Source organism: Heterocephalus glaber, unplaced genomic scaffold (assembly GCF_053883595.1).
Source record: "Heterocephalus glaber isolate CG9 unplaced genomic scaffold, H.glaber_assembly_v1.0 deba00001428, whole genome shotgun sequence".
Classification (NCBI taxonomy): Eukaryota; Metazoa; Chordata; class Mammalia; order Rodentia; family Bathyergidae; genus Heterocephalus; species Heterocephalus glaber.
Genome location: NW_028258293.1, coordinates 19,071,479 through 19,091,445, shown reverse-complemented (window position 1 = coordinate 19,091,445; position 19,967 = coordinate 19,071,479). Strand labels below are relative to the sequence as shown.

The 19,967-nt window shown below is 38.5% G+C and overlaps 1 long non-coding RNA gene across 3 annotated transcripts in view; it reads left to right on the top strand.

The window, feature by feature from the left end:
- The first annotated feature begins 414 nt into the window (after positions 1 to 414).
- LOC147827991 (uncharacterized) overlaps positions 415 to 19,967 on the top strand; it is a 201,085-nt gene continuing 181,532 nt past the window's right edge. For all 3 annotated transcript variants that reach the window (XR_015451449.1, XR_015451450.1, XR_015451448.1), the window contains exon 1: positions 415 to 949. This is a non-coding gene — a long non-coding RNA (uncharacterized LOC147827991). The remainder of the gene's footprint in view (positions 950 to 19,967) is intronic.

The following is a 19,967-nucleotide window of genomic DNA, read 5'->3' as shown; positions in this document are numbered from 1 at the left end:
ATCCACACGGTGGCCACCTGAGGGAATGCTCCCTTTCTACTCAGAAAACAGAAGCTTTGCAAGGGAATATAATTGCAAAGGAAGAGTGTGGGCCCAAGGCAAGAGCAAACCATCTAACAATCACAGCTGGTTTTGCAAGCCGACTTTGCTTTGTTTATCTTTTTCTCCTAGAAGAGTGCTTTCTCTTTTAGCGCCTTTCATTTTGGCTTGTGATATCATATTTCCTAATATAAATTATTCACCTACTTGGGAAACAGTACACAAGTATGAGGCAGCACATATTGTCTATTTTCAATTAGGAGCTAGTTGTCTCTCTGAGGTCCTTTTAAGTCTTAAAACGAAACTACCCTTCTACGGATGGATGACTTATCTGACCTTAATGCCCCTACCTGGGCCTGCCATCCTATCCCATTCCATCCCCAAAGCCTCTGTCCTGAGTCCTGCAGAGTTAGAGGTCAGTATCTCTGCCCTGCTCCGCACCAAGACAGCCGTGATTGGAAGATAACACAGCGGGTTAGAACTCTGTCTTGCTCTCTGCAAATCTGTGACGGGAAAACTACTGTTCCTGCCATTCCTAACTTCTGATGCACTGGCCTCTCCATTGGTCCGCCCTGGTGGGCAGTGTGGAGCTTTGCTGTTTAGACTCTGTGGTGATTAATTGTAGGTGTCCACTTGACTGGATTAAGGGTTACCTACAGAACTGGCAAAGTGTAATTGCTGGGTGCGTTGGTGAGGAGTTTCCAGAGGAGGCTGGCATGTGAATCAGCAGGCTGAGTGGGGAAGATCCACCCTCAGTGTGGACAGCTGCCATCCAATTGGCTGGGGTTTGGGCAGAACAGAAAGGTGATCTGCACTCTCCTGGGGCTGAGATGTGCTCTTTGTCAGAACTGCTGGCCCTGCAGCCTTTCACAATGGACTCCAGCAGCCTCCTGCATTCTCAGGACTTCAGGTTTGGACTGAGATTTATTCCACTGGCTTTCTTGGTTCCAGAATCTCAGGGTCTTCTTGCATGTGGCCCGTTGTGGGTCATCTCAGCCTCCATAATTGCGTGAGAGAGTTCCCCTATAAATTCACTCTTATCAGTCTGATTATATATCCTGTTAGTTCGGTCCCTCTGGAGAACCCTGACTGATACTGATTCCTTGGAAGGAGGCTCCCTTGGCGGCTTAGGACGAATCCATCAGCATAAGCAGGACCCCTGAGAGATGGCCCATGTAGCGTGGAAGAGTGCTGTCAGGAGAGCATGCAGACTGCCTGGGTAGAGCTGATGGGCTGGTAAGGTGCATAGTGATCCACCAAGCTTGTCAATTAGGGGGCCACTGACATGTCATTTACTCCAAGTCGTGTGACGCAGCACTGTTGGAGTAGAGGACCTGTAGGGGTGGGGCGCTGGGACTTAGCAGGAGGGCAGTGCTGAGTGGCATCTCTGGAGGTATGGATGAAGTAGATGCAGGAGAATAAATGATGAGGGTTGGGGCAGAGGAGTAAAGAATGGGGTGGGCTGAAGCCAGTGGGGCAGGACTGTGGTTCAAGGCTGATGCCATTGGCAGAGGGAGAAGGCTGAAGTGAGTGGTGGGAGAGGGATGGTGGATTGCTGGTGCCAGGAAATGGGAATACTGTAACATGGCCTAAGGGTTTTCCCTAGGTGCCTCATTGAGTTCCCCAGGATAGGAAGGTCTCCTGTGTTGTGCTACAGGCATACCCATACCAAGCCTAGTTTGGATATTGATAAAGCCCATGCATAGATCACAGTTGTTCGATATAGCTCTCAAGTCACTTTTTATCTAATGAGTCTCAAGTCTTTTTTAAGTTTACTTGTTGAAGACATGGAGTCTTCTGTCCTGCAGTTTCACACACTCTGAATTTTGCTGTTTGTCCCCTGTGGTAACAATAAAGCATTCTTCTGTCTCCTTTACTTACAATATCTCAGTAGGTAAATATAGAGATTTGGTCAGAATTGAGTTTGATTTTTGACCATCAGGAAATCCACAACATCTGTATCTATTTATCTCTTACTTTGTAATGTTACAACTATTGATAATCTTTGAATGAATCCATCAACTCATTAGTGGGTGCAAAATGGTGATGTTCTACTTTTGCCATTTCTTGTTTTTTAAATTAGAAAACTCTTAAGAACAGAATTTTCTCCCAATGAGCTGTTAAATAATTCTGAGATGCAGTCATATAGAAAAGACAGAAAAATATTCCATTCTTTTCTGTATTTTTGTAAACATGTTGGATGCAATTCAGCCCTTCACAGTGCTTGTCCTTCTGGTTGGTGTCCATGTCATTCTTCACTTACTGACTAGGACTTATTCAAGTGGCCTTTGCCAGAAGCCTAGGAGCCTTTGATAGCTTCTTTGTCTTCTGTTATGAAAAAATGTTCCCGGACCATCTTGTGCATTTCCTGACCCCATCTGAAATCAACTATTTCTCCAGAAATCCTTGTTATTTTTTAAAATAGGAAAATGATGCTAAATGAGTACAATTTGGATGGTGGTAGGGTTTTAATTAATACTGTTTCTAATAATTTTAATCATTGTTTCTTGGCTGTATGAAGAGATACAGCTAGAAAATTTGTATTTATTTGTAAAAATTAGATATACTATGAAATTTTCTTTTTAAAAAACAGATACTTCTAACTCGAATGCAAAATTATAGTTTGAAAAAAATCATCAATCTTATATTGTTGTGCATTTCTTAACAATGTCTCAGTTAACAGTGAATCACATATACGATGGTGGTCCCACGAGGTTATATACTCTAGTGGCATTTTAGCCATTTTAGTTTGTGTAAGCACACTCGGTGACGTTTGCAGAGTGGCGAAATAGCCCAATGACGAATTTCTCAGAAAGTGTCCCCATTGTTAAGCCACGCATGACTGTATCTGTATCTCTTTTCACCATGTAGAAAGTACAGGATCCCAATGACATCAGGATAATTATAGCTTTATACCATACTACCCACACGACAATCTCAGAATAGCAATAGCAGTCTTACCCCTAACAATATGACAATTTTATTTTTTATTTTTAAAATGTGTTTTAAAATAATTTGGAACAATTCTTCCTTATGTGATTGCACCTCTGACATTATGCACATTATACACAGGGTGTTTGTTTCATTAGACTTTCAATTTTAGTGATTACACCTTGAAATTTAATTTTGTTTTATAATGATGTAAAGTATTTAAATGTATCAAAAGCCAAGTAGGGAAAACATGAAATTCATAAGGTATAGTTTCTATTCCTGTTCTCCCCACAGTATAGTCTTCTCCTGTAGGTAATCATTTAAAAGATTTAAAATAGTTTATCCTTTGCCTTAGTTTGAACTTTGCCACGAAACAGAAGCCAAGACAGTGACTGTGCGTGCAATTCATTTTAAGCGGTGACCTCAAGGTGCAGTACAGGGAACTGAAGAAGTGGGAAACAAGGAAGAAAAGATAATCCAACACTGTGTCATCAAGTCAATGACTGCAATAGGCAGCAGGGGCTCAAGCTTGCAGAAGATACCAGGGGACCGAGGAGACTGTGCCTCAGAATGGGCTGTGCCCGACGTCGACAGTGAGAATTCTGATCCTTGGGCCTTGTGCCCTTGTCTCCTATTGGTCAAAGGTTACTCCAGGTGTTAACTCCATCAACTTCCAGGTGTGCCGAGGTGGCAGCAGTAGCCAAGGCATCTTGGAGGAAATGGAAGACTTAAACAGTATAGCTCAGGCTGGGGGCTGTGTTGGACTACAGGTGTGCACAGCTGGTTGCTGCAGCAATGGCTGCATGGGGCTAAAGGATGGACTGAAGCCGTAGGATGGGGCAGAAGGAGTCCAACATATCCTTCCATTGTGTATTTTAACTAGAGAAATGTAGGCAAATAGGTAGGCACATATTATGGTTAATGTCTGCCTGTCTCCCTGAAGCCTCCTGAGCTCATATGCAGGGCTTTAGGAAGGTGATCAGGTTATTGGGGCTCTGTAGCTGACTTGTCTTAGGAGGTGGTGTCTGATTAAAAAAGGCCAGTCACTGGGCACATGGCCTAGAAGGGTTAATCTCTTTTCCCGGCTCTTCCTTTCTATCTCTGGTTCTTGTCCACCATGCTGTGAGCAGCTCTCCTCTGCATGCCCCTCCTGCCTTGGAGCCAGATGGCTAGTGACTGAAACCTCTATAAGCCAGGAGCCAGTATAAATCTTTCCTCCTTACAGTTATGGGTCTAGGGTATTACATCCCTGTGATAAGGAAAGTAACTAAAACACTACACCCCCTGTTTCTTAGATAAATGGTAAAGTACTACCATACACATTTTATTCCCACATGCTTTCTTCACTTAACCTGGTATCTTAGAGAACACCCACCATAGTAGCCAGATATCTTCTTCATTCTTTTGCTCAGGGGCCTAGGACTCCTTCATCAGATGTCCTACCATTTATGAAGCCATTCCTCTCTTGAGGAGGATGGTAGGGTACGCTCTAATCTTTTGCTTTTATAAGAACTTCTGCAGTGAATAGCTTAGTTCCCTCACCAGCCCCTTCCTAATTTCACAGATTATTTTAGAACTGACTCCTAGCTACAGGATTCTAGTTTTAAAGATGAATAAATATGTGATTTTCTAGATATTGCTACATTTCCCCCAATAGTATTTGTAACTTTTTGCATCCTCCTCAGTGAGGTACAACAACATTCATTTCTCCACAGTCTCACCAACAGAATATGTCGTGAAACTTTTGGATTTTTACCAGCTGGGGGATGAGAAATGGTAATTTTTCTTGGTAATTTAAAACTTCATATGTTTCTAACAAGTGAAGCTGCACCTTTGAGAAAATGCTTTATTTCTGGGAGTGAAATGAGCTCCCTTCCCCCGTGTTTCACTTTCGCTTCAAGCCTCAGTCATTTCTGGGCTTCTATCTTTTGGGGTTAACTGTGATTTCTTTGGGTTGATGAGGAGCATTTGGGGACATCTCTCATGCTTGTGACCTTAGCTTTGCCTCTCCGAGGCTTAGAATCTGGAGATTGCTACCATCTGGGAACCAGGGAAGGGCAGTAATTAGAATCAGGTTTACACCTGTGTGTTATTTTGTCTTCTTAAAAGTCCCATGAGAAAGATATTTTGCAAAAGAGGAAGCCGAGTCTCAGGCAGACAGAGACCTCCATCTAAGTTTGCACAGCCGGAGTGTGGTAGACATGGGCCCTCCCTTTTTTGGGGGTCTGTTTGACTTTTCCCCCTGCACTGGAGAGATATTAAGTTTGACAGATGCTTTGCCGCTCCAGCTGCCAAGGGGAAACTCTGCAAGACGGATAATGAGGAAGTCATTTTTTAGGGGATCAATGTAGATGAAAGATTAATTGATGTAACACTGCCAAATGGAGGATGCTGCAGTCTGGAATATGTTCCAGGAAGCTCAGAGCACCAGGAGGAGGGAGAATGTTCTAGAGAAGAAGGATGTCAGGAGAGGAATGAAGGCGACTGTTCTCCATTGGGCACTTAGACCCTCACCATCTGCTTTCAGTCACTGAAACTGGGGGCAGCGCTCACAGGATACCCCTGCTTAGAAGCTGCCCCCTCTGCCCAAGTTGTTCTAGGGACTCGCAGTTTATGCCTCCCGCCTCCCATGCCACACCGCGGCAGTGGTCTCTGCAAAGGGTCTTGCCTGGTATCACACTGCTCAGATCAATTTGCTGACCTCGTTCCTGCTGGCCTGCCTTCTGCAGCTGGCTCCACTCCTGTTCTTTTGGACATGTTTCCTAGGCAAGATGTCACAGCTTGGAAAAGGATGCAGACCTCAGAGGAAGGCAGAGCAGTGCTGAATCCAGACCCCACACTCTGGACCTCCATTCCTTCACCTATAAAAGGAGGACAATATACTTACCAAGAAGAATTATGGTCAAAATGAAGGGTGGGTCTGGAAACCAGCATCCATGACCTTCAGCGACTGATATCTTTGGCCCTCAGGTTGAAATCCACATTGGGCTCATTTCTGATGAAATACACCAGGAGGATGCATGACCAGGGAAAGTGTTAAATGCCTCAAGAATCTTGGACTGAGAGTGATGGAGAATTTCAGGGGATTGGAAAAGAGAATTAGACCACATCTCTGTTTGACCAGATAACCTCAGCATTCAGATCTTGGAGGAGGAACTTTGCTAGGCATCTGGCCTCAGCTAGACAGCAAGGAAATGGATAGCCCAGAGGCGTTCTGCCACTCTGCATATTTTCAGAAAACTGACCCAAAGGAACCAAAGCCTCATTTTGCTTTTGACTATTGGACAAAGCCAGAGGACCAGGAAATACAACATCTTATGCCACCAAGGACTCAGTGACCTTCTGGTGGACACTGGAAAATGATCGGGGTGGGGAATCTGCAGCTTCAAGCTGTCAGGGCAGAGTTGCTTGCTTCCTTCCTTGATTTTTAAGACTCAATCTTTTGCGATAGGCCTGGGACCAGCAGGCTGCCCTGGACCTCACTTATTAGTATAGTAGAAATACTATGAGGGTGGGCTTGGACCAACAGCCTGCCTTTGAGCTTGGCATGAAAAGCTGAGCAATCACTAAATCAACGAGGTATTGGAAATAGGGAGATAAATTTTTTTTAACTTGAACTTTCATTGTGAGATAATTGTAAATTCATGGGCAAAGAAATAATACACAGAGGTGCCCTGTACTCTTTACCCCTTTCCTGGCAATGATAACATTTTGCAAAACTAGAGAATAATATCAAAACCAGGATGTTGATCCCGACTCAGTCAAAGCTCAAGAGAATTTCCATCACCACATGTCACCCTTTGCAATGACATGACTTCCCCCATCCCCAGCCCTCATCTGATCTCCATTTCTGATTTTGTCACTTCAAGAATGTTACATGAATGGAATCATGGAGTATGCAACCTTTTGGGATTGACTCTCCCCTCCTATTCAGCATTATTGTATGGAGATTCACCTAGGTTGAATGTATCAATAGCTTATTATTTTTTATTGCTGTGTAGTATTCTATGATACAGCTATACCACAGATTGTTTAATCATTAATACATTGAAGTACATTTGAGTTGTTTTCAGTTTTGTTTTTTTTTTTTTTTGTATCAGGGATCTAACTTAGGACCTTGTTCTTGCAGGGCAGGCACGGTACCACTGAGCTACATCCCCGGCCCATTGTTTTCAGTTTTTGATTGTTGTGAATAAAGCTTCTATAAAAATTCATCTGCTAGTTTTTGAGTGAATGAAATTCTCCATTTCTCTGGGATACGTGCACAGAAGTATTGCTGGATCATATAGTAGTTGCATGTTGACTTTTGAAAGATGCTCCCAAGCTATTTTTCAGAGTAGCTGTGCCATTTTACAATCCCATCAGCAATGTATGAGTGATGCAGTTTCTCAGCACCTTCACCAGCATTTTCTTTTGTTACTCTTACTTATTTTTGCAACTCTGATAGATGTGCAGTGCAATCATATTGTAGTTTCAATCTGCATTTCCCTAATGAGTAATGATTTCAATGGAATACGTTCTCATGGACATATTTGCATCTGTACATTCTCTTTGGTGACATCATTTTATGTTCTTTGCCCATTTTCTAATTGAGTGGTTTTTATACTGTTAAATTTTAAGGGTTCTTTATATAATCTGTTGTTGAACAGATGTTGGTAAATACTTTCTCTTAGTCTGCAGTTTGTTTTTATCTTCATATATTTGTGTGTGTGTGAGAGGGTCTTGCTATGTAGTTTAGGCTGGCCTTGAACTCAACTTTGTAGTCCAGATTGGCTTGGAACTTGTGGCAGCCCTCCTGCCTCAGCCTCCCCATGCTGGGATTACAATCATATGGTGGCTACATTTGTTATCTTCATCTTCTTAGTAGGGATTTCAGAGAGCAAAAACAATTAATTTTGGTGAAATCCAAATTGTCAAGTTTTCCTCATGTGAGTTGTACTTCTGGTGTTAAGTTTAAGAATTCATTGCTGAGGGGCAGAGCCCCAATATTTTTGACTATGTTTTTTTCTAAAAGTTTTATAGCTTTATGTTTGAAATTCATGTCTGTGATTCATTTGTGTGAGTCTTCAGTCAAGATCCTTTAATTAATTAATTAATTAATTAATTTTTGGTCTGTGGATGTCCAGTTATTCCAGCAACACTGTTGAGACAGCACTATTTCCTCCATTGAATTGCTTTTTCAATTTTGTCAAAAATCAAGTGGGCATTTTATGTTGGGGTTATTTCTGGGTTTTCTATTCTATTCCTTTAATCATCGTGTGTTTCTCTCTTGATAAAGAGAACAAGGCAATAAGTCTTGAAATTGGGAAGACGGATTCCTTTCACTTTATTCTTCTTTTTCAAAATGGTCTTAGCTATTCTGGTTCTTTTATTTCCAGATAGATTTCAAAATAGTCTTGTATATATCTACCAAAAATCTTGCTGGGATTTTGGTAAGGATTTTGTATCAGTTGTATATCAGTTTGAGGAGAATTGACATCTTTCTTATGTTCTAATCCACAAATATGAAATGTATCTCCATTGATTTAATTTTTCTTTGGCTTCTTCCATCAGTAGTTTTCAGCTTATAAGACTGAACTTGTTTTGTTGATTTATACCTAAATATTGAATTTTTGATTGACTATAAATATTATACTTCTAGTTTCTGAGTCCATGTGTTCATTGCTAGTGTACAGAAATATGGTGCGTTTTGTATTCACCTAGTATACTGTAACTTTGCTGAACTCACTAGTTCTAAGAGTTATTTGTTGATCCTTTGGGATTTTATATATAGACAATAATCTCATCTGCAAATTTGGAGAATTTTTCCCATTGCCCCTCTCCCCTGGTTTTGGTATAAAGGTAATACTAGCTTCACAAAATGAATATTCGTCCATCTTCTGTTTCCTGGAAGAGGTTGTGTAGAATTGGAGTTCATTCTTCATTAAATGTAACCATTTGGGTCTGGGGATTTCTTTCTTTTTTTTTGTACTGGGGATTAAACTTGGGTCCTTGTGCTTGCGGATCAGGCAGCAGAACCACTGAGCTAAATCCCTGGCCCAAGATTTTTTCTTTTGGGTTTTAAAATTATGAATGAATTGGATGCTATTCAAATTGTCTAGTTATATTAAGGGAATTGCAGTAGTTTGTAGTTTTAAAAGAATTTATCCATTTTGTCTCAATAATCAAATTTACGTATGTAGAGTTGTTTTTAGTATTCCTTTATTATCCATCATACCTTCAGGATTCATAATGATTTCCTCTGTTTAATTCTCAACCTAGGTAATTTCTGTCTTATCTGTTATTTTTCTTTGTCAGTCTTGCTAGAGGTTTGCCAACTGTATTAGTCAGCTTCCTGTCACTGTGACAAAATACCTGAAAAAATCAGCTTAAAGGAGGAAAGGTTTATTTTGACTCATGGTTTTAGTCCATGGCTGGCTGGCTATATTACTTTGGCCTGGGTCAAGATAGAATATCATGAACATTACTACAGTGAGGATCAAGCCTTTAATATACGACACTATCAGGAACTCTTCATATTTAAACCATAACATCTATTTCATTTATCTTTTAAAGAACTCTTTGTTTCATTGATTTTTAAAATTATTTTTCTATTTTTAATATCATTGATTTATGATCTTTATTATTTCCTTCCTTTTTGGTTTGAGTTTATTTTTTGCCTTTTATTTTCTAGTTTTTTTTTTCTTTTGAGACAAGGTCTTGCTTTGTAGTTCAGGTTGGCCTTGAATTCACTATGTAGCTCAGGCTGGACTCAAACTTTTGGTGATCCTCCTGCCTCAGCCTCCCAAGTGCTGGGATTAAAGGTAAGCTCCACTATGCCCAGCAATTTGCTACGTTTTTGAGATGGGAGGTTAGATGATTGATTGAGAACTTTCTTCTTTGTCAGTATAGAATTTAATGGTATAAATTTTATCTCTCAGCACTTCTTTAATTGTGTCCTATAAACTTCAATGTTTTATTTTCAGTTTCATTTAGTCCAATGTATTTTAAATTTTCTTTGATTTATTGGATTATTTAGAAAGATGTTGTTTATTTTCCATATGTTTAAACATCTTCCTGGTATCTTTCTGTTATTGGTCTCAAGTTTTATTCCAGTGTGGCCAGAGAACATATTCCATATGATTTAAATTAGTTCATTTGGGTCAATTTTGGTGTATGTTTTGTGGACACTTGAAAAGAATTTATATGCTGCTATTGTTGAATGAGTGCTCAATAAATGTTAATTATATCCTTTTGGGTGATGATGTTCTTGTGTTCTTATTCATTTGTTTCTGATTTTTCTGTCTACTTGCTCTATCAGTCATTGAGGATGGGCTATTGAAACCTCCAACTATAATTTTAGATTTGTCTGTTTCTCTTAATTTCTGTCAGGTTTTGCTTTACGTACTTTGCAGCTCTGATGTTTGTTACATATCCATTTAGGATTGTTATATCTCCTTACTGAATCAATACTCTTATCATTATATAATGCCTCAGATTTTTTGCTCAGGTAATTTAAAAAATATATATAAAGCCTACTTTATCCATATTAATAGTTATTTTAGATTTCCTTTGCTTAGTGGTTATATATTTTTTTATCCATTTACTTTCCTCCTGCCCATACTATTACACATTAAGTTAATTTTTTTTAATAGGGAGCATATGGTTGGGCTATATTTTTTCTAACCCACTTTGACAATCTCTCTTCTTAATTGATTCATTTTGACTATTGGCGTTTAATATAATTATTGATATGTTAGAATTTAAATCTGCTATTTTACTTTGTCTAGTTGTTTTCTCTATCATTTCCCTGTTTTATTTTTGTTGTTTTACTGTGGGCTATTTGAACATATTTAGAATTCTATTTTGATTTACCTAAGGTGTATCTCTTTGTGCTGCATTAAGTTATTGACTCAGTATTATATTATATATGCATAGCTAACATACTCTACTGATGACATTCTTTTACCAGTTAGAATAATGTGCAGAAACATCACCTTCCTTTATGTCCCTTTATTCTTCCCCATTTACAGTATAATTGCCCTAAATATTCCCTCTCCATACATTAGGAACCACATTAGAAAGTGTTACAATTTTTACTTCGACTCTCAGATATGATTAAAAAAAACTCAAGAGGAGAAAGAAACTTTGCACTCACCCATATTTTTGCTTATCCTTTTTCCATCTTGATGTTCTAAAACTCTTCTTTTTTATCATTTTCTTTTTTGTTAGGGAGAGAAAAGGGAAAAAAGAGACCATCTTTTAGTTATTATTTTAGGAGAGGACTGCTGGTGACAAATTCTCTTATTTTCCCTTCATCTGAAAGTGTCTTGATTTTCTTTTCATTTCTGAAGAATATTTTCACTGTGTGAAGGACTCTGGGATGTCAGTTCTTTGTTCTAAAAATTGTAAAATGTTATAACGTTTGGCCTCCATAATTTTGGATAAGAAAGCTACTGTTGGCTCCCAGGGCAGAGGAGGTGAGCCAATCCCAGCACCCAGGAGGAGGCTCCCTGGCTGTCATTCAACGGCTCCCAGGGCAGAGAAGGTGAGCAGCATGGGTGCTTGCAGCAGCCCTCCTCCCTGTGGAAATGAGAAGACACATAAACAAGCCTCAAAAACAGACCTCTGGATCACCTACAGTAACCTCAAAGGGAAACGAGATGGAAGAATCTAATACTCAACCACCTGGACTCCCTGAACTGGCAACAAAAGAGGATCTGGAAAAAATGAAATCAGAAATAATTTCTCAGATAACAGCAGATTGTGTCCATAATGCAAGACATGATTAATTAATCTAGAGAGGACACAGATTAAAAAAAATAGAGGAGCTTAGGAACATGGTGGAATCCCAACATAGGAAACAAATGGAATCCATGAAACAGATACAAACAGATTTCCAGGAGATTAAAAACTCCATCGAAAGACTATGTAGCAGAATGAACCAATGTGAGGACAGAATTTCAGATATAGAGGATAAGATTGCAATTAGTGACCAGGAGAAGAAAAATTGCTTTAAAATTGTAAGGGACCACGAGAAAGCAATCCAGCAGCTGCTAGATGATGCAAAGAAGAATAACATAAGACTGATTGGAGTCAATGAAGAAACAGGAGAGAGTGCAGATGACATAAAAAAACTCTTCACAGAAGTGATGCCAGAAAACTTCCCAAGGAGGGGAAAAGAACTTGACATACAGATAAGTGAGGCATATAGGACTCCAGTTAGCCTTGATCAAAAAAAATCTACACATAGGCATATAACAGTTAGGATTCCAGAAACCCAACAGAAGAACAAAATTCTACAAGCAGTGAGAGAAAAGAAACAAATCACATATAAAGGAAAGCCCATCAGAATCACAGCAGACTTCTCAATGCAAACCCTCAAGGCAAGAAGAGCTTGGAGTGATGTATTTCAAGCCCTAAAGGAAAACAGCCTCCAACCCAGATTGATGTACCCTGCAAAACTATCTTTCAAAACTGATGGAGAAATAAGATACTTTCATGATAAAGAACCTTAGGAACTTCATGAATACCAAACCAGCACTCCAAAATATTTTAGACAATATCCTAGGAAAAGACAATGAGGATCATGACCCCAGGAAGCCCAGCAGAATGAATCGGTTGGGCTTGACAAATTAAAGGCAAAGGGGGAGAATCCAACAAAAAGAAAAAATCATGACAAGCTTTTAAAAACTTTTAACTTCATCTCCCTAATGAGTGTATAATTCAATCTTGTTATCGTACTGATTAGTATTTTTCTGATTCTAGTATTGTACACCTTTCCTTGTGGTGTACTGGCTGTTTATCATCTTCTTGTGTCTACTTTTTAATTGGGTTGTCTATTAATGAGCTGTAAGAGTTCTTTATATATTCTGGTCATAGGTTATGTGCATTGTAAATATGGTCTGTTTAAGGACTACTTTTCATTTTAATGATGTCATTTAAAGTTCTAAATTTTGATGGAATCTCATTTATCAATTTTTTTCTTTTATACATCATGTTTTTTGTATCCTAGGAAGTTTTTGCCTACCCTAAATTCATAAACATTTTCCCTTATAATTTCTTCTTAAAGTTTTATAGTTTTAGTCATTCATATTTAGGTTCATAGATCCTTTCAAGTTATTTTTATGTATGGAAATAAAGGGTTGAGGTTAATTTTTTATATACGGATACCAGGTGTACTAGTGCCATTTGCTGAAAACACTATCTTTTCCTCTGCTCTTGAATTGAGTTTATATTCTATAAAACGTTAATGTTAAAATAATCTTTCAAAACTCAGTGGATCATATATGTGTGGTTCTATTTCTAGATTCTCTGTTTTATTCCAATGATCTATATGTCTTTCCTTACACCAACACTGCCTTGATTACTGTAGCTGTAGAGGAAGTCTTAAAATTAGGTACTAAGCCTCTTCCAACACTTTTTTTTTCTTTTTACTTTTCTAGGTCCTTTGTACTCCTACATAACTTTTAAATTTCAATATCCAATTCTTCATTTATAGCAAGTATACATAGTCCTGAATTTTTATATATACCTTGTGTTTTCTAATCCTGCTAATTTCAAATACAAGTTCTAGGGGCTCCTCAAGATTTCTCAGTATTTTCTCTGTAGATGATCATTTCATCTACATATAAAGATTTTACTTCTACCTTGCCAATCCTATCTTAATTGTGTCATTTTATTGCCAAACTATTTTGGTTTGGGCCTATGTTTCAAAGTTTAATGGACAGATGAAGAGGAGGCATATCTGCCCTTGTTCCCCACCTTAGGGAGAAAACATTGCATCTTCTCCATTCATACAAGGTGTTATTTGCTGTAAGTACGGAGTACATGTCTTTTATCTGTTGAGAAGTTTCTGTTCTACTTCTAGTTTCCTGATAGCTTTTACCATGAACAGGTGTAGAATTTAGTCCAATACTTTTTCCTCCAACTAGTGACAGGATCATATGGCTTTTTCCTTTCCTCTGTTAAAATGATGACTTTTGGGGGTGGATCTTCCAATGCTGAACCAACCCTGCCATCCCTATAACAAAACCACTTTCTACATCCTACCAGATCTGACTTCTAATAGTTTGTTTTGTTAAACAAATTTCTATGTATGTTCATACTCTTTTCTTCTATTATCTTTATTCAGTTTTAGGATTAGCACAATGTTGATTTCCTAAAATGAGGGGAGAAGTGTTCCTTCTTTTTCTGCTTTAAATGTTTGATATAATTTATCAGTTAAAATGTGTATGAACCTGTTGTTGTCATATAGGTAGGTTTTCAAGCTAGGAATATACTTTCTTTAATAGGTGCTATTCAAATTTTATATTTCCTCCATAGTTAGTTTCATTAATTTGTCTTTCAAGGTACTTTTTTGAAGTTGTCAAATTTATTTCAAAACAGATTTTTGAAATGTGCTTTCTATATCCTTTTAAATCCTGTAAAATCTGTGGTAATGTCTCCTAGATCTTGATATTGTAATTTAATAAGTGTATAATTGATATTGTATAATAGGAAGTAAACTTCTAAAGGAGCAGGGAAAGTGGGAGAGGTAGGGGAAAAGAAAGAAGGGAAAAGAAAAAATATGAGAAAAGGAAAAAAATGGAAACAAAGTCTTTGCAAATAGCGAAGGATGGAGGAGGTGAAAGGAGGGCAGGAGAAGGGGAGAAAAATAAGAACCAAGAGACTCATGTAATGGTACAAGATCCCAATGATGAATGCAACTGTATTGTATTCCTAAAATGTACCAATAAACTTAATGGGGAGAAAAACCCTCAAAAGCAAAACCCTCCTAAATGAAAAAAAAAAAAAAAAGAAATCTCCTGTTATTTAAATGGCTTCTTCATATACATAAGGTATTACTTCTAACAAAAAAAAATGTATATTTTAGTTTTTAGAATTTTAACTATAATATGTTCAGGTGTACATTTTCTTGGATTTACTTGGTTTGGGGTTCATTCAACTTGTCAAATCTGTAAGCTTATGTCTTTAGCTAAATCTGGGAATTTTTCTACCACTATTTCTTTGAATATTTCTTATATTTCCTCTCTCTCTCTCTCTCTCTCTCTCTCTCTCTCTCTCTCTCTCTCTCTCTTTTTCCCTGGAACTTCAGTAACATGAGTGTTAGGTGTTTCATCATAGTCTCACAGTTCCCTGAACTTTCTTTCTCTTTCCTTCTTTCCTCTCTTATTGATGAGGCTGGATAATTTCTTCTCCCCTATTTGCTACTTCACTGATTATTTCCTCCCTCTTCACTTCATTCTACTCTTGAGTCTACCCATTGAGGTTTTCAGTTATTGTATTTTTCAGTTCCAAAATTTCCATTTCCATATCTTCTTTATCTTTCCTGAGTCATTCTATTTCTTTTTTGAGAGCTTTCCAATTTTTCATCAACCATGCTCATTGAAGCATTTTTTTAAAAATTGGCTTTTTAAAATTTACTTTTATTAATAAATTTTATTTTATTTTATCCCTTCCCCCCTCAACCTCCCTTCCCTCCCTATGTACAAAAGCTTTGTTTCCATTTTTTCCTTCCATTTTTACTTTTTGTCTTGTCCCTTCCTTCCTTTCTCCCGTTCTCCTCATTTCTCTTCCCATTAAAATAGATTTTTAATTAAAATCCATTAAAATGGTTTTAATTTTTAATCACATATTTATAACATTTATTTCATCTTGGGACTGGATTTTTTTTCCACACTGGAAATTGAACTCAGCGCCTTCACACTGAGCGGTCTCCATTCTTTTTAAAGTTTTCTTAAAATTTTGAGACAAGGTCTTGCTAAGTTGCTAAGTTGTCTAGACTGGGCTCAGACTTGTGATCCTCCTGTTGCAGCCTCCCAGAGTTCAGATTGGTACCTTTGATTGTATTTTTGTCATTCAGACTCAGATTTCCTGGTTCTTGGTTTAACAAGTGATTTTTCAGTTGAAACTTGGACTTTTTTGTTTTATGTTGTGAGGCTCTGGACCTAACGCAGATCTTCTGTTTAAATGTCTTTTTCTATCACAGTTCTGCCAGGAGGAAGGGGTTGAGGCTTCATTATTGCTAGGGAAGGTTCTCCTATCAGTCTCTGTTTATACCCTGGGCAGCAGCCTCGTTAATGCTGGGAAATGGTGGAAGACTTGGCTCTCTACTCTCTACTCTCTGATACCACTCCAGTGAATAGTAGAAGGATGCCTCATTACTGCCACGTGGGATGAAAGTCCAGAATCCCCCTGTGGTCTCCTCTAAACTGCAGAAGGAGGATATAGTTGGCCACATTCCTCTATCAATAGCATGTGAGCACCAACTCTGTACTGTTCTTTGACACCATCCTAGCTGGGCTGTTAGGTTGCTGTGATATTTAATTTTATGCATCAACTCAACTGAGCTAAGAGATGCTCAAATAGATTGTAAAAAATTACTTTTGGGTGTGTCTGTGAGAGTGTCTCTAGGAGAGATTGGCACTGAATCAGTAGACTGAGCAAAAATGATCCAGCCACCATGTGGATAAGCACTACCCAATTTATTGAGAACCTGGATGAAACAAAAAGGCCGAGGAAGGGCAAATCTCTCTCTTTATTCTTAAACTAGGGTATCTATGTTCTTCTGCTGTTGGATATCAGAGCTTCTAGCTCTCAGGCCTTTGAACTTGGATTGAATTATATCACCAGCTTTCCTGGTTCTCCAGGCAGATTGCGGAACTCTCAGCTTCAATAGTCATGTGAACCACCCTATATATCTATGTCTTTATTCTGTCTGTTCTGTTTCTCTGGAGAATCTTGATTAGTGAAGTGGCTTTGTTACAGCCTCACATCATGAGTGAAGTTTAGGCTTCTCACTCAACATTTGCTAGCAAAAGTGGGGCTGTAACTATAGATTTTTTTTTAATGTGGTGTTTGGCTGGAATAGAGCAGGTATTGTCTAAAAGCTTTCTGTTTTGGTAGGTTGATCTTTTGGATATAGAGAACAATATTTTGTTGTCTGCACCTTTTGGAATTTTCAGGTTGCTGGCTTTTTTTTTTTTTAGCTGCTGGACTAGCATATATGAGGCAAAAAGAAAACATCAGGGAATGCATCACCATGTCATTCCTTGATTCCAAGTTCTCTACTGATTTGGCTACTTCTCTCCATCTGTCAAACTCTTCTTTGGTTTGTTTTTAAGTATAATGTCAAGGATTTTTAGTTATACATAGCAGGAAGAAAAGGGGAAAGCATATTTAGTCCATATTTCCAGAAGTGTAAGTGCCCTTTTCTGGTTAGAGGCGTTCAATTCCAGTGAATAGTGGTCACCTCTGTCATGAAGCGCTCACTGAATACCCTCCTATGACAGTTGTCATGGGAGACTCCAGTCACTTCATATCTGTAGTTCACATACTTACCCTTCTGCTTGCTTAAGGGACTGGGATTTTGTGTACCTTTACGCACAGAAGTAATTTCTACAAGAGCAGAATTTTCTAATATTCAGTTACTTTCCAGTGAGAAAAACACCCTTGGAGAATATGACTCTTTTCCTTGGAAATATCCAAGCAAAGGCCAGAAATCCTAGGGTGAGAAAGAGGAAGCACTCAACAACTTCTGGTTCTTTTTAGATCTAAGATGGTAGAACTGTGAGTTCACTCGTTTTTTTGGGAGTGAGGTGGGAAAGAGCTACCAGAGAACAGAGGCTAATTTCCCATTTTTTGGGCCTGTGTCCTCATGCTGGTCCATGTGTCCTGGGCTTTGCACACAGAATATTCTGTTTGTGTCACTAATAGCGTGATGACTAAGTAGTTGGCCGTCTGAGGTAGTATAGGTCTCACTGGTTTCCATTTAAATCAGCTGGACTCTGTGGATAGGTACAGACAGAGTTGGCTGTAGATTTGGAGGACAGACTTAATACACCTCTGCTCCCTCCCCCAACCCTATTCATTACATAATAGTTAATCAATGACAGGCTCACTTACAACTAACAGCATAGCAAGTACCCTCACAGAATGTGTAAGCATTTACCTTGCCTTGCCACTTCATTCTTGGCCTAGGACAGTTGGTGTCTTCTGGATCTCCTTATAGCACAAGACTCAGATTTAAAGATTTAGTAGTCCATTAGGAAGAAAGAGAATCAGGTGATGGGAAGAGCTGGCTCAGCACTTTTCCTCCTAGCTACATGCAGACATCAGCTAATTAAATGAACCCATTAGGAAAAGAACATTGAAGAATCTTTCCAGAAGCATGGAGGTTCTCTGGAGGAAAGAAAGTTTTATAACTAGGAGAGTGAAACAAGGCTCTCTGGGGGAAAGCATGTCTTCAAAATGCCTTCTTCTGAGGAAATAGAGAACGTACTATGTTCCAAATACTTTCATATAGGTTAGCTCAGTAAGTCTCATGGCAGGTGAGTGAGTTAGTCATTGTTACCTCAGTTTTCAGGTAAGAAAACAGGCTTAGACGAAGACACAGACGGCAACCAGCAGAGCTGTGATTGGTTTGTCTGACTCCAAAGTTTACACTTTCATCATCTCACCATTCTGGCTTTGCTAGGAGGAGAGGCACAAAAGGACAATGTCTTGGAGATTTTCTTTTGCGGTACCAGGCTTAGGAAAATTAAAAGAGGAAATGACCATGTATTTTTTAGATTTACTTACACTTTTTAAAACTGCTTTCTGTAGCCATCATACTTTCTTGCATGTCAGATCTCCTGTTTGTGATCATTTTTCTTTGGCATGAAGGAGCTCCTGGAGTGAATGGTGAGTCAGGGTCCAATCTGGAGAGAGAAACCACATATTGATTTGAACAGGGAAAGTTTAATAGAATGGTGAAGTGTAATACAGAATGAAGTAATAAGAGATTGGCTAGCAAGGAGGAAAAAGAACATTAAAGACTATAGAAAGAGCAGAAGGTGGAACAGCCACCATGCCAAGGGCTGAAATGGAGTCTTTGAAGAAGACAACTCCCAGGACCGTGATCCAGGCCTTGAGGGAGAGACAATGGCTATGGCTCACTGAATAGCAGAGACATTTCTGAGGTGCTGGACTGATGAAACCTACTGGAAATCTGTCCTCTCGCGTGCTAGAAAAACTATTGATCAAGACATTTTTTTTTTTGTATTTTGTTTATCCTTTTATTGGTTCATTTTAGGAAGACACATCTTGAGAGAATTGTAGAAAGAAGCTGTTGGCTGCTGGGTGGTGATTGCACTGGATGAGCCTGTGCTTAGGGAGGCTGGGTGTCCTCTTAGAACTTTCTGAGAGGTCAAGAACTGGAAATAGGAAGGGAAATTCCTCTGTCTTCTCTTGCAGATGACACAACTCCAGCTGGTAAAGGGAAAATATTTAAAGACCCCATCTCCACTTTTATAGAGCAGAGGGGAAATTTGGAGCTGAGAGGTAACAAATTGATAATTGGCGAGTGAGGGTCTTCTGATGACACCTGTCCTGATTTGTCTGAAAATGTCACCCCTATTCTTCGTGGACGTTTCTTGGGCACGTAACTTGTTGTTTTTCTTAGCACATGAAGATATCATCCTAGTGTCTTTTGATTGTTCTTTTGTCTTTTCCCCAAGATAGTCTAAAGATTCTTTCTTTATTTTTGATATTTTGTAGATTAACCATGATATGTCTGAGAGCAGATTTTGTTAAGTATTCTGGTTAGAATTTGCTAACTGTGAGGATTAATTTTGTTATTTTGGTCTTGGGAAAAGTCTTAGTCATTTGTACTTCAAATAATGCTTCTTCCCTATATCCTCCTCTTTTTTTGAAAAATTCATTAGATGTAAGTTAGACCTTCACACTTTAACCTCCATTTCTCTTAGCCGCTCTTTCATATTTGCATTTTTTCACTTCTACCCTACATTTTGAGTATTTTTTCAGATTTATCTCAGAGTTGACAAAGTCTAAATATATCTAATAATGTTATATCCATGTGTTGACTTCTGATTTCAATTAAGTTTTTTGTTTGTAGATGGTGTGTTTGGTTCTTTTTTCAAATCCCTTTGGTTGTGTTTATAGTTCTTCCTATTCTTATTGTCGGTCTTTTTTATTTCTAAAAAGGTCAAGCATATTTTATGTTTTGTTTCAGATAG